Raw genomic sequence first — 13900 nt, 5'->3', positions numbered from 1 at the left:
ATTCAAAACCCCCTCCTCTTAACTATATAAAAAGCGGAAAAAAAAAAAAAAAATCTCCCCGCCTCACCCCCTAGACCCCGAACATCACAACACCAAAAGAACAGTCCCAACAGAACAGAAAGAATATACGTCAACGCCCCAGTCGACTAATCGAAATCTACAACAAACTGTAACTCGACCTACTGCAGAAAACCGTGAAGAACAAACATCTATCTACGCCTACCGATCAGGAGAACGAAAAGGTTCGACCCTTGGATCCTGATCTGATCTCTACCGACTAACTGAAGTCTGTAATAGACTACCTCCAACTCTACCTACTGCAGAAAATCGTAAAGAGCAAACATCTGCCTACCTTCGCTGATCAGGAGACCGAAAGGGTTCGCCCCTTGGATCCTGAAACCTCAACCCTAACCGCTCCAGAGAAACAAAACGATCATACAACCTCGTACCATTCGCCGATCAGGAAACCGAAAGGGTCCCGCCCTTGGATCCTGAAAGCGCAACTTGATCCTCTACAGAAGACCGAAACGAAGATACATCAGCGCAGCCTCGCTGATCAGGAGACCGAAAGGGTTCGGCCCTTGGATCCTGAAAGCGCAACTTGATCCACTATAGAAGAGCGAAACGAAGATACACCTGCGCAGCCTCGCTGATCAGGAGACCGAAAGGGTTCGACCCTTGGATCCTGAAAGCGAACTCCAAAAAAAAAATCGCGGAAGACCGCAACGAACATACATCTGTGCACCCTCATCGATCGGGAGACCTACAGGATACGACCCTTGAATCTCAAACGACACACCATCTAACCAAGCTCAATCTAGTACAGTAAGCTGCATAGAAACCTACTCTCGGCCCCAAAACAACTTGACCATACCAAAACATTTGAATTAGACAAAGACAAAAGCAGCAAGCCCTAACCAGGGGGCCTGTACTCTGAGAAACCAAATAGGAACCTCCCAAAACTTAAGTTTAGCAAACTACCACCGGGAAACAATGACAACAATTCGCACCAATAAACAACACCCAACTCAACGCCCAAAAACAAGACAAACAACCAAGACCGCGATCGCTAACACCACGGAGCAAGATTCACTACAGCTAACACTGGAGCAATCCTTCAAGAAAGTGACATTGTACAAAGAAACCCCAAAGTCCCTCACACAGAATTCACATTCTAAACAGAACTCAGAAGACATCAGAGACCAAAATCTAGAAACTGTTAATCCCACTGTGACATCCCCCCGACTATTAGTGGAGTCACACAGTACAGTAGAAAATCAGCAACTTATCTCAACTGGGCTAAATAGCCCGGACATTAAACCTCAAGCTCAGAATCCAACTACAAAAACTGGACAACCCACCATGTCCGTACCATCATTACCGGCTCTCCAACTCGAACTTGAACAGCAACTGATCAATCCTTCAATTGTTCTGAACACAAACCACCAGCCCACAAAACAAGATCCTTCAAACAGCGTGATACAAGACACCGTGACAAATCTTATAACCAGCAATAAAGAACCCATGGAACTTACAACCAAACAGTTGCAGACAACCACAAAACAGGAATTAACACCGGACAACAAATCCGAAATCCGCAATCCATGGAATCGAAGAAACAACACGAAATAGATAGCAATCCTCAGGAAATTGCTAATAATCCAGAACCAAAACACACAGCTGACCCTGTCGGCTTCAAGCCAACCTAAAACTGCCAACAAACTGAACGAACACAAGACTTAACTACAAAATCAGCAGCTCCAACACCAGACCAACAGAAGCAAAAAGAAAAAGCAAGACTAGCACGACTTGCGTGGCTTAAAACCCACAACTCTGTTAAATCCACCAGCACAGTGGAACCAATAACATCCAAAACAAGAAACAAACTGGCAAAACTATCACTGGACATTACTGAAATTGAGTCAATCATGACTACTGCAGAAAAAAGAAAAGAACTATTTGGAGACCTAACAGAAGCAAATCAAATGCAATCAACATCAACACCATGTATCCCCTATGGAAACCAAAACAAGCAGATGAAAAAAGAACGGCAACCAGAATTGGATGAACGTAAAACTGTCCCATCACGATTCAACTATGACTCAGATGAATCCTACTATACCCCAGACCCAATAATCAAGAACCAAAAACCAAAAGACCCCCAACAGAAAAACGACAACCACGAACAAGCTGAAGAAGATGCACACCCAAGAATCCCAACAACAATGTTAGATTTGCAAAATATGCTCATCGCAACACTCTCCCAGTCAATGATCCCCTTCTTGAAACTACGTGAAGATTTGAAAGATTCAATAAAAGATCAAGCGACCCTTCTAGCGCTAATCCATTCAAAACAGATACACATCGAACATTTTGTCTCGACAGTGGAATCAAGACTGACAATAGAAGCAGACGAGACACACCGGTGGCAACAAAGACTAGCTGCTATCGCAAGAGGAGACCGACAAGAGAAAACAAAACTTACAGGAGAACTATTACAGATGCTCAAAGAACACCATCATCCGCAAGCAACCAGACCAAAGGACCAACGGCTACAAAGCCCGCCGTTTCTAAAATCGCCACAATGTCCAACTGAGACACAACAACTACCTGAAACCACCTCGGACCTTGCCCAACAAATACCAAAAGAACCGAGTCAAAATATTACTAACAAAAAAACAGAAACCATTACCCCAAGCAACACAACAAAGAATCCAAATGAAAACTTTCAGATTTTCGAAAAAGAAAAAACAACAAATGAAATAAAATGCACCCAACAGAAAAATAACAAAAAATACGACAAACGGGCTCGCGAGCGTTTCTAAGAAATATAAACCAGAACACCCAAATTGCTCAACAATCAAAGAAGAAACTACCAGTTGCCAACACACAAAGTATTCAAGTTCAGCTAGCCTGTCAGGAAAGAAAGAAGGCGATGGATATGGCAGGGGAAATGTGCACAAAATACACAGTAAACAACCTTGAATATAACAACGTGCATTCAATACCCAAGACTCGTGTATACCACTTTAAGAAAAGGAATGTAGGGTAAGCACTTGGAACCTCCTTATGACTGAAAGGAAAGTCGGCAAACTCCTTACCCACTATGCTATTACAGATACTGACAGCGCTAAGCCCACGTAGAGGGCAAGCAGGGACAGAATCTGTAAGCTGACACTCTAGACGGTACTGGATAAGGAATTTGGAAACAGTACTCACAAGGACCGGAATGACCACATGAATGCCAGTACTCACGAAGACCGGAAAGACCACTTGGATGTCCGTATTCACGAGGACCGGAAAGACCACTCAGAAGTCAGTACTAACCCACAACCCTGTAAATCAAACAAGAACCCAGAAGGCAGTAAAGGCAAAGAGTGAGGATGACTTAATACCTAAACCCAAGTCAAGAGGCAAGAAGGAATAGTACAGTGTGGAAAACAAAAGATAATCACACAGGGGCTAGTTACAACAGCTTCCCATACCTAATAATAAAATAGGAAATAAATGTAAAAGTGTAAAGGAAAACATGGCATGGATCCCAATAGAAGGCAAGGATCAGGAGCAGTGAAAAACGATTTCAAAAGGGAAACTTTCCCACCCATCCAAGGTGAAAAGGCAGGAAACTAAACCTGTAAAGGAAAGATTAATGCAACAAGTCTTTCAGTAGCAAAGGGCAATTTCTAGGAAACAGTGAACACAGGCAATTGGGCTACAGCAAAAGGAAAGCTCAGAGAAAGGCTGCCTGCAGACAGAGAAAGGGAGAAAGGGATTTCCAAAAGGCAGAAATCAATTAGGCATACAAATACGAATTCCAGGACAAGGAACAAGAAACACTAACTAGAACTGGGCACAAAAACTAGGAACCAGGAACAAGGGACCAGTCACGACAGGAACGCTGCAACAATGACCAGCGCTGGACTGAAGCAGACTGAGGCTTTTAAAGCTGCTTAACGAGCACACCCCTCAGGCGTGCCGCCTGCTGCACCTGCAGCCACAGGTGTTGCCTATCCTCCACCCAGCCTTGTCCTGCAAGGGAGGAGGTGAGGCAGTGAGCCAGGCATTCTGGGAAGCATAGTCATTTGATTATAGTAGCAGTAGCATGCTGGCTGCCAAAAACCTGGAATGGATCCGGAAGGGAAGTAATTAGGGAAATAAGGTTTTAGCGCTCCCAATTCATCAGGACACTGTAGCATAAGGTTCGGAGGAAATGTCCAGTAGGGAAGAAGCCCCAAAACATGCCCCCAAGTGGCGGGAACGGGAGCGAAGGGAGCGAGCCGTGACACTAGCCCAGACAAAACCCAAATTAGCGCAACCTATCCCGCCACAATCGCCGATCGACGAGGAATTGCTCAACATGACCACCCATGAAGAACAACCATCAGAAAACAATCAACAGTCTTTGCAACCAATAATCCAGACGAGTTACATAATAATCGACGAATACGTCTCAATCCTTGACCAACTATCGAAACAAAATCAAGACAACTCTACTGAACTCTCCCTAGAAGAAATCTCAATGATCTCAATGGAAAACATCTCAACAACCACAACCAGAGATGAACCCTACGACCCCATCTCGTCGATCTCGATAACAACAACACCACAAGACTCCAGTCGACACAGCCAGATCCGACCAACATTTGTCAATCCACTACGACAAAATGAAATATATGAAATCCACATTGAAAATGCAAATAAAAACCTGGAACCGGTAATTCTAAATAGAACAAATCTACTACGCCTTTTTGGCGTAATACCTCGCCTGAACAAACTCACAACAAAAGACATTGCTCTGATAACCTTTAAAGACGATCGGAACTTGGACAAGATCGTCATAGAGCTCCCGGACCCCAATAACCAAGAACTCATCATATCAACCCGAAGACAATTACACAAATTGGGCTTCTCATGCTGGGCCTCAACATTCACAAGAATACCAAGCAAACCAAAATATAAAGCAACAGCAAGTTACGAAGGAAAAAACATTGACCAAAGGAAACAAAAACAGGCAACTGACGATAGATACTCAAATCGTGCCTCAGAAGAAGCAGACTCAAACAGAAATAACAAACCCAACAGAACAAGCTTTGAAACTCCTTCATCAGACATTGCATCTATAGAAGACTCAATAAGAAGCCAACGACCAGACAGAGATGCCCACGCAATTAGAAGAATCTATGACTTCCAAAACACCTTTTTAGAAACAGAATCTACAGAATACTCAATGAACTCAAACTCATAACAATTAACGAACTATGGATTTATGTGGTCATTGTGCTCGTGGAACACCAGAGGCAATCTACATCTATTCACAGACACAGCCGCTGAACTAGAGCAATACCAATTCATATGCCTCCAAGAAACCTGGCTCAGCGATCCACCGGCATGCGATGGTTTTATCACATTCCTAAACCCAGCTATCGTACAAAAACAAGGAAAACCTGCTTCAGGCTTACTCACCCTAATCAAGATAAACCCTCACAGCACAGCAATACTCTCCGAGAACATAAACCCTTGGACTCAACTGACCACAATAATATGTACAAAAAACCAGCAAAAGCGAGAAGACAAAAACAATTCAACAATCCTAATCCTAAACCTCTATTGGAACCCACTAGCAATATCAACAGATACGTTCCTAGACGGAGTTTTCATCTCAATCGATGAGGCCACAACTAAATACCCGTCATCGGAAATAATATGTGGCTATCTGAACATCAAGTTATATGATAAGAACGGTGGCCTCTTAAAGCACTCAGATTTATCGGCAAATGCAAAGAGATGGATAAAAGAAACCACGATACGCAACCTACTCCTTCTAAGTCAAGGGAACACTTCGAAATCCTATACACCAACATGGAGCAGAGGTTCATCCCATGCAATCATCGATTATATATTTCTATCTGAAAAACTTCACCAATCAGTCACAAACGTGCAGACGATATTAACAGACAGGAGCGACCACAATCAACTTACCGCCCACTCTGAAGCGACACTGGAAAAAATAGAGTCAGCATTACCATCGCCTCTATTAGAACTAAACGGAACAACAACAAGACTGAGAATCTCACAAGCATCCTTAGCCTCATTACCGGAAAAATTCCTACAGGCAAGTCTGACAAATGCTCTAAAAATCGACTACGAATGGATCCTAATTCCGTTCCGACAAACCAGTAAAAATCGCCCGCAGAAAGACCATCGACATTCCTACAACCAAGAAATTGCCGAAAGGAAAAAAGCCTTAAACCGAACAATAAGACAGTTAAAGAAAACTCCAGCTCTCGATACCTCAAACCAGATTAAAATTCTGAAAAACAACCATCGAAACTGGACTAAATCACAAAAAAGTCTCATTCAGCAAGCAGATGCAGAAAACATATTGAAAATCCACAAATCCCACAATACAAAAGAACTTTGGAACTTAATCAATGACAATCAACAAAAACAGCACAAGCTTACAGCTAATGTAACCCAAGAAAAATGGATAACACACTTTACTACCATTTACGCACCACGAGAAACAGATCAACAGAATACACAGCCCACAACAGACCCAACATGGAAAGTACACGCAGAATTTAAAGATTTCATCCTCCTGATTAACAAACTCAATACTTCTAGGGCACCAGGCCCAGATGGACTATCCAATGCCATAATCAAAGAAGATCCTAACGCTTGGGCAAGCCTCGTATGCCACATCACAAAACTGATCAATAAACTGCACAGAATACCAAACTCCTGGAGAACAGCAGTAATTGTACCAATCCACAAACAAGGCCCTAGAGAAGACCCCCAAAACTTCCGACCGATCGCTCTGCTCGATCCGCTAGGAAAACTATTCGCAGCAGTACTTCTAAACCAACTCACCGCGTGGGCCATAAAAAACAATAAATTCTCGACCAGACAAACAGGATTCACGGCCAATGTTGGAACAAACCTCAACATGATATTACTACAAGTAATTAAACATGAAGCTATCAACTCCAACTCGACAATCTACGCAGCATTTATTGACCTAAAAATGGCTTTTGACGCAATCTCACGCGAAAAACTATGGTCGAAACTTAGAACATGGAACTGTCCACCTGATATCCTAGAACCGATTATTCTGCTGTATTCAAAAACCACGATAAAAGTTAGATTGTCGAGACAAGGAGCTACAACATCTGCCATACCAACAGAAAATGGACTCAAACAAGGCTGTCCTCTCGCAGCGACACTCTACAACTTGTTCACTGCTGATATCGAAGAACATCTAAAATCACATAAATCCAATCCCCCCAAAATCAACTCGATCCCAGTCCCAGTCATGGCATACGCCAATGACATTGTGTTACTAGACAAAACACCGACTGGGTTACAAACGACACTGGCAGACCTAAGCCATTACATGAAAAAAAACAAACTAACGATCAATACGGAAAAAACAAAGACAATGACTCTCACCAAACCACTAAAAAAAAGAACAAACCAGCGTATCTTTACGATCAACAATGTTGAAATAGAAAATGTTACTTCGTTCAAATACTTAGGGATCACAATAAACCAGTCAAAATCAGAAGAGCAGTGGATAGACAAAATCGAACAAACATCTCAAACGCTATCAAGACAAGGCTGCCTCCTTCACAGAAATTACGGCAAGTTCTCCTTCAAGCCAATTATCTCCTACTACAGACACAAGTACATTCCGATTCTGACCTACGGTACTGAAGCAATGTTGAACGCTCAGAGAGTCAACTGGACAAAATATGAAGCGGCTTTCTGGCGCAAAGTCCTTCGACTCCCGCAAACATTTCCAATGCCAAGAATACGCTATGAATTGGCAACTCAATCAATTGAATCAGTCGTACAATGGAAAAGACTAGATATTTTTCGCAAAATACTAACAGATGGGAAAACTCCAGCAATTCAAATACTGCGACATAAAGAAAACACCTTCAATACGACAATATTGCAAAAATGGAAAGATACAATGAGAAAAGAAATGGATAGTGAAAATATCACAGAAGAACTGCTTATACTTCGTCCACAACACGCAAAAACAAAACTGCTGCGCAATGACTGGATAAAGACCATCCAACAAAAAAATACCTACAAACAGTATCTACATTGCACAAAAGACAATAGGAGAATCCACGAACCACCAGCCTACCTGCAAACCTTCCCAGACCAAACCATTCGAACAACATTTCTAAAAATTCGCCTAAACATTCTTCCTACAAAAGCATACCTATCTACAAAAAGACAGATCAAGCACGAAGACAACTACTGCAGGTTCTGCAAAGAGCAAAAAATCGAGGAAACCATATTCCACCTCGTCATGGAATGTAATGAACTTGCCTCACAACGCAAAGAATTCGGTGCTTTTTTCAACTTTCATCGACACAAATGTGTACGCAAGAAAGATGGACCGCTCTCCTCAGCGGCCACAACAACAAGTACACTTACACAATTGCTCTCTTCCTATCTTCTATACTCGAACTAAACAAACAAAATTAAAAAAGCCAATCCAACTCAAGCAAATGATGAAAAAGTTTTCAAATAAACTACAGCATCAAAAAAAAAAATAGACAATATACAAGCATGTGTAACCTAGTCATACACTTAGTTTATAATTTAGTTCAATTTGATTCACATTTTAGCTGGCATAGCCAGGATCTCTTTGGGTACTCAGTTGTAAATCACTAGAGTCTTTGTTACAGGGGAGTCTGCCTACGTGTGTGAGTCAAAGTTTTTACTGGGACTTGACTGCTTGTTAGAGCCCCTGGTTGTAACAGGTGTCGGCGGTTGACGAAGGTTGTCAAATCACCTTCCTCAGGGCACGTTCGAAGACCCCTATAGTTAGTGAGGGTGGGCTCCATGCATCTTTGTTAGGTAGGATTTTAACTTTAGAGTTAATCTACCTTACTTCTGAGAACCCAAAGAACTTTTTTGCTGGACTGGTAGATGCTGGAACCTTTTTCCACACTCGCAGATAATTATTTTTCTTTATGGGTGTCATTTTTAAGACTATCCATGGTGTCCTTTTATTTTTATCCTCTTTGACAACTTTTGGTATATACATTTTTATTGTTACAGGGTTGCCCTTTGGGCTCCCCTTTTTACTTTCTCTGACTAACATTGCGATAACTGCAGTTCCCAAGGCTAGAAAGGATATTTTTGTATCCCTTCTACATTTTTAGGTGAAACCAGCACACCCCACCTTATGTGGAGTGCTGCGGAGATGCAATGTATCCCCTTCTCACTAGCATTGAAACAATTCTGTTACATGGACCAGCTTACCTTAAACGGCTGGTGGCAGTGAACCTTTTTACAAATTCGGTGCACCTTTACCGCAGGCTGTTTTCACAGCTTCGGTTAAGGCACTCATGGGTGCCCATTTTACCAAAATGGCCTCTGTCTTCTTTTTTTTGCAATTTTCGCACTTCTTGTCCCTTCTTGGTCTTTCCCCTGCTCTAATTTGTTTGATTTTTATTTTCGGCGGAAGACCTCGGTCTAGCCCTCCCAGTCTCAAGAGTGTCTGTGAAGGCAGGAAGCTAAGGAGGAGTCCAAACCTCTGCAACTCTTTTGTCTTCTAGCCTGCCTGCGAGAATCAAGTTCAAACTGGGAGGGTGGCTGTCCTAAAATGACTGCTAACCCCCCAAGTTTGAATATTGCAGGTCTGTTTGATTTCCTGCATAAAAGTCTGATCCTGGAAGCTGAAGAGGTAGTCGACCACTGGACCTGAATCCGAAGAGGAAGAGGAAGATGAAGAAAACATGACTGAGACTCTTCCCAGCGACCATAGAGCCTGCTGTTTAACCAGAGCCTGCTGTGTATCCAGAGCCTGCTGTTAGCCTTCCTTCCAAGTGACATGGGGACTCCGGAAACGACACCCCCAATCCAAAGCGTGGTGAGATCCACTGGACTCGAGAAGACCTGCATTTTGAGCCATCCCACGTCATGCTGCGACCTTGGTCTGCAATACACCAATACCTCGACCCAGTGTGCGGTGCACGGTCTTCCGAATTCTGAATAGAGCTGAAACTTTGGTGGCATCCTCAAACGTGAGTAGAGTCTGAAAAGTCCCCTCACCAGAGTGCTGGACCTTGCAAGTGACGAGAATTCGACTGGCGATATTAAGTCTTCTTCTGGATCCTAAAAAGGGTGCCCAAACCACAGAGCCTCATCCAGCCACGAAGAAATATTTTCCTGGAGCCTTCCCCGTTGATCCTTGCTGCAAAATCCCTTCCAAAGTCCTGTCTTAATGACAAAGGAATCCATCAACCAGGTTTTTGGCTGCAGATCCTGAAGTCTTCCTGCTGCAACTTCTTCTGTGCCGAGGTACTGTGTTGGCTGGGGTATTTACTTACCTTAAACCTGTGTGATATCTGTAAAGCTTTGGGGTTTTTCTTGTGATTGGGAGTCCTCTCATCCAGTTCAACCGGGCACGCTGCTGGAATCCTCCTAGGGAGTCTTCTCATAAGTCCCTGGACCCTAACTCTAAAGTGAACTACTTACTTGTTTGAACAATCTTCCACAGGAACTCTGACTTTTTCTGCAACTGAACCCTATATCACCCTGCCTACAGCTGGCACCTAGACCCACTAGGGTCCCTCTTCTGCCTCTGAGAGAACTCCTGCAATAGAACAGGGAAGGACTGGATAAGAAAAGAATTTGGCCTTGAAAAATATAACCAGTGTTTTAAAGTGTACTGTAAAGGAACTCATGGTGTTTATTAAACTGTATAGACAGGGTGGACAAACGCCTAATCTACACCTACATCTAAGGTGGGAGCAAGCTACGACCATCAAATGAAAAATAAGGCAGCCCTAGTGGCGCCTTGTCAAATAAAAAGGGCCTATACTAAGAAAACTCTGTTGCCAATCCTTGCTACTAATACAAAAGGGTGTGGGCCCATTTCTTTGCGCAGTATGATTTGAAGATCACATATATTCCTGGGAGTCAGAACACCTTGGCAGATGCCTTGTCACGCAAAATGGCTCAGCATTCGTCTACCACCCTCCAACCGGAACGTTTCATTCACAGGAAGCACATCATCGCACAGGTCTCGGCATCCTTCAAATCAAGGAAGCATCGGACAACGGGGGACCTCCGGATACAGGACAGGCGTGGATTGGACATGACAGCCTTTTGTTCCACGGTAATTGCCTATACTTACCTACAGTCCCTCTCCAGAGCAAGGCCCTGGCATGGTGTCAGGACGGCAGGACATCGTGGACAAGCCGGTACTCAGGCGATCATTCTTCTGGCCCACCATGGCAGCCGATGCCAAGAAATGCATACAGTTCTGTACAATATGTGCCAGGAGCAAACACGCCACATCTCAACCCTTTGGATTGTTGCAGCAAGATTGGGTCCTTACAAGACCCTGGAGCCACATCACGACAGATTTTATAGTCGATTTACCACCATCACAATCTTGTACTTGTATCATGGTTACAGTGGCTACATTAACCAAGCTCGCTCATTGTTCTCCTCTACCTGGGATACCCACGCCAGTTGGCATGGCAGAAGTCTTTCCCAACAATGTCTTTCGCCTTCATGGTCTTCCTGATAAGATCACCTCTGACAGGGGGTGTCAATACACTTTGCGGTTCTGGAAATCTTTATGCATTAACCTGGGTATAGAACAATCTCTCTCATTAGGGTTTCACCCCGAGACTAATGGGCAAACGGAAAGATTGAATAGCACACTAGAACACTATCTCCGTTGTTACATCAACCGGTAGCAAGACAATTGGGTGGCCCTGCTACCCACAGAGGAGTTTGCGTATAACAATTCACGTCATTCGGCTCTATTGTAATTACGGGCAACACCCTCTTACCATACTCCCTTCTTCTTCCATTCAGTCACACTTACCTGCCAACGAAGAAACCTTAACCAGATTGTCCGAAGCCCACAGGACCGCCAAGCTCAGCTTAGAAGACAGTAGGAGGAACTACAAGACCCAAGCTGATCGACATCGCTAAGAGGTGCCGGAATGGAAGGTGGGCTCCAAGGTATGGCTATCTACTAAATATTTGCCACGCTGGGTACGTCCCACCAAACTATCCTCACAGTACATAGGCCAGTATCTTTTCCTAGTCAGACTCAATCCGGTGGCGTTCCGGCTTAGGTTACCACCTAGCCTGCAATGGATTCACCCTGTATTCCGCTCCTCCTTGCTCAAAAGAGCAGCCCCATATTCCGTTGCTCACCCCTACCCAGCAAGGACGTCTGCTCCTTCAGACCTCGAATATGAGGTCTCTCAGATTAGTTATTCAAGGTACAGACGAGGTTGCCTGGAATATTTGGTACACCGGAAGGGGTACCCCAGATCTGAAGACTCTTGGGAGCCTATGTCCCACATTTCAGCTCCTATTCTTCTTAGGAAATCCCATCGGGTGCACCCTGGGAAACCGGGTGGTGCTCGTTTTGGGAGGGGTCATACTGTCATGTGCCTCTATCCGTAGTGCCTTCGGCCCAGAACATGTCTAGGGGGCCATTGATCACCACGCCACGCACGGGCCATAGCGAGTGCAGCAGTCTAGTGTTTCAACGTTGCTTTGGACGTGCATTTGAGCCACGCCCACTGCTGTTCTCGTTGCGTTGCAACCTTCGCAGTTTGGTTTCCGCTGCCTTTGGTGCCCAACGCTAGTGCGTTGCCTTCGTTCCACTCTGGGAACTTTCTCCTGTTTTCTTGGTTTCACCTACCCTCTTCGCTGCATCCCGGCTCTCTGCCGCGGTGCTTCCCCTCTTACCTTTCGCTTTCCCTGTTTCCTCTTGCTTAGGAGTCCGTCCACTTACCTGCTTATCATCCTTTGCTCTGCTCCACTCATACCTCTGCCTGTGGTGTTCCATTCCCTTCGTTCTGCCTTCTCGTTCCCGTCTTGGAACGTGCTATTGGAGTTTTCGGTATTCTCGGCCATAAGGAGCCAATCTCCCTTCTGCGCCTCCGGCAAGTCACGGCTGGCTGATATAACTGCATCGCTCATCTACAGCCTACTGTTTTTTTTTGTTTGCTTGGATAGGCTTTTTTCCCCCAAACGTCCCATCCGAGAGAGAGACCCCAGGGAAGCTGAGTCTGAAGCTTCCACTGTGGCTTCCTTTCGGAGGAGACGCTCTTTGCAAAAAACGAAAAAGAAAGATTATTGCGCCTGAAAACCGCAGTTACTCGTCAGTTCGGGTTCAAGCTCTCCAGGTGACGAGAAGGAGGAGGAGAATTGGGGTTCTGGGGAAGACAAGTCACCGGAAACTGACAGTGGGACAGAGGGTTCATTGTGAAAAGAAATGGGGGATAGTATGTCTCACCTAAGGATGTCCTCTCCCCAAGTTCCCTCCACCCAGGTGATCCTCCCTTGCATATCCACACCCAGGGTCAGGATCCAAGAGTGATGGCCTTTCCCTGGCCACCCGAGAGGAGGATTCAGGGGGAAAAGAAGTGAGGACACCCTTGGGTTCCTCACACAGAGGGAGAGTTAGTAGTAGAGTTGGAGTGGTAGGGGAGACGTGGCAATAGTGAGTAGTAGAGGAGTGGTAGTAGCAGAGACGTAGTAGTGGAGAAGTGGTAGAAGTATGGTAGCGGCATGAGGAGAGGTGGTAGTAGCAATAAGAGGAGAAAGTAGAGGTATTCGTAAGTGGGAGAGAAAGTAACATTTAAGGGTGAAGACAGAAAGGTGGAATGGAAGATCAGATGGACAGGAGGTTGAAATAGAGGAGAAAGGATTAGTAGGAGTGTGAGGTGAGACTGTTTGTGACTGGTGAGTGATTTCAACAGGGTGAGTGCAAGGCACTGTTCCCTAACTCCCAACAGATTACTAAATACCCTTGAACCATCTAAAGGAGTCATTGGGTTTCTTTGGTGATGCCACATCACACTACATGAACATATTCTTTACTCTCTGTTCAGTTGCA

At 44.5% G+C, this 13900-nt stretch overlaps 1 protein-coding gene across 8 annotated transcripts in view; it reads left to right on the top strand.

Moving 5' to 3' along the window:
• Positions 1–13900, top strand: part of LOC138567561 (uncharacterized) — a 2466350-nt gene that overhangs the window by 957307 nt on the left and 1495143 nt on the right. The window lies entirely within an intron of this gene.

The sequence above is a fragment of the Ambystoma mexicanum genome, chromosome 2p (assembly GCF_040938575.1).
Source record: "Ambystoma mexicanum isolate Mex_15411 chromosome 2p, UKY_AmexF1_1, whole genome shotgun sequence".
NCBI classification, from domain to species: Eukaryota; Metazoa; Chordata; class Amphibia; order Caudata; family Ambystomatidae; genus Ambystoma; species Ambystoma mexicanum.
Note: the sequence above shows the minus strand (reverse complement) of the source record. Positions and strands in the feature narration are given on the sequence as shown.